Source organism: Sinocyclocheilus anshuiensis, unplaced genomic scaffold (assembly GCF_001515605.1).
Source record: "Sinocyclocheilus anshuiensis isolate Anshui unplaced genomic scaffold, SAMN03320099.WGS_v1.1 scaffold118, whole genome shotgun sequence".
Lineage (NCBI taxonomy): Eukaryota > Metazoa > Chordata > Actinopteri > Cypriniformes > Cyprinidae > Sinocyclocheilus > Sinocyclocheilus anshuiensis.
The window spans coordinates 1,038,307-1,039,616 of NW_015546020.1; the positions used below are offsets into that span (position 1 = coordinate 1,038,307).

Genomic DNA, 1,310 nt, shown 5'->3' on the forward strand with positions numbered 1-1,310 from the left:
CTGAAGAAACAAAGTCTCCTACATCTTGGATGCCCTGGGGGTAAGCAGATAAACATCAAATTTTCTTTTTGGGTGAACTATCCCTTTAAGATGTCAGTTTTACATGCATTCTAAATCATAAACATCTTAAAGACATCTTCTAAACGTCTATTTGACATCTGATAGGAAACGTCCTATAGACGTATTGCAGATGAGCAAACACTCAAAATATGTCTTGCAGATGTAAATGCAAACGCCAAATAGACATCTCCATGATGTACTTGTGCTATCAGGGAATATGAGATTTGATTTGAGAGGTACGATAGAGAGCAATATTTTGATCTGTCCCTCACATAAAGAAATCGAATGGCTTCATAATACTTAAGGTGCTTTCCAAATCGCGTACTTATGCACTATTCTATGACGTTTTTTTTTTTGTATAAATAGTGCGAGTAGTGTGTTCACACTGAAAATTCCAAAAAGAAAAAGTGCACTTTAAATACCCGGATGATGCACTTAACCGAAAAACGAAGTGTGGAATGTTGGACACTTCAACTGTCACAGCTTTAATTACGTAGCGAATGGGGAGGGGCTATCAGACTCTGATTATGAATGACAAAATAAACTTATATAATTCATACACTACATGGTCGAGTACATAGTGCATAAGTACAACGTGTATGAGTGCATAGTGCGTCATTTGGGACGCAGCTTTATAACCACAGGTTAAATGGACTACTTTATGAGGACTTATGGTGCGTTCAAGTCATGTCGGATAGATCGTATTTACGAGTTGAACGCACATGAACGCCACCACAAAGTCGTGATTACGAGTGGGAAACTCGAAATTTTCTTTAAGCCCAGAGATTCCGAGTTGGGGCGTGTCAATGAGAAACATGGCGGAATCAATGGATGCAACGTCTGTAGTTGACGCTAAATTTTTGTTTAAATTGATAGTTTAGTTGTCCTATAAACTTAAATTGGTCATGTTCTTGTTACGCAGCTGAAATCCAAGTAAAAAATGCAGACCCTGTTGTATTTTCTTGTAATTTATTAAAAGAAGGTACACCGCCATCTTGTGCCGACTAAACTGACTTGAACGCACCTGACGTCGCAATTACGACTTGTCAACTTCTAAGTACGAACATCACAGGAGGACTTGAACGCAGCATTTTTAAAAGTAATGCATTACAATATTGCGTTACTCCATAAAAAAAGTAACTAATTACGTTACTTAGTTACTTTTTATGGATAGTAATGCGTTACGTTACTTTTGCGTTACTTTTTAAATCTGGGCAGGGCTTGCTTGTTTGTTTTTAAAATAAAAAAGT

At 37.2% G+C, this 1,310-nt stretch overlaps 1 protein-coding gene across 1 annotated transcript in view; it reads right to left on the minus strand.

Annotated features, from left to right (window-relative positions):
• The window catches only part of LOC107698601 (myeloid-derived growth factor-like), a 7,140-nt gene that overhangs the window by 4,812 nt on the left and 1,018 nt on the right, over positions 1-1,310 (minus strand). The window lies entirely within an intron of this gene.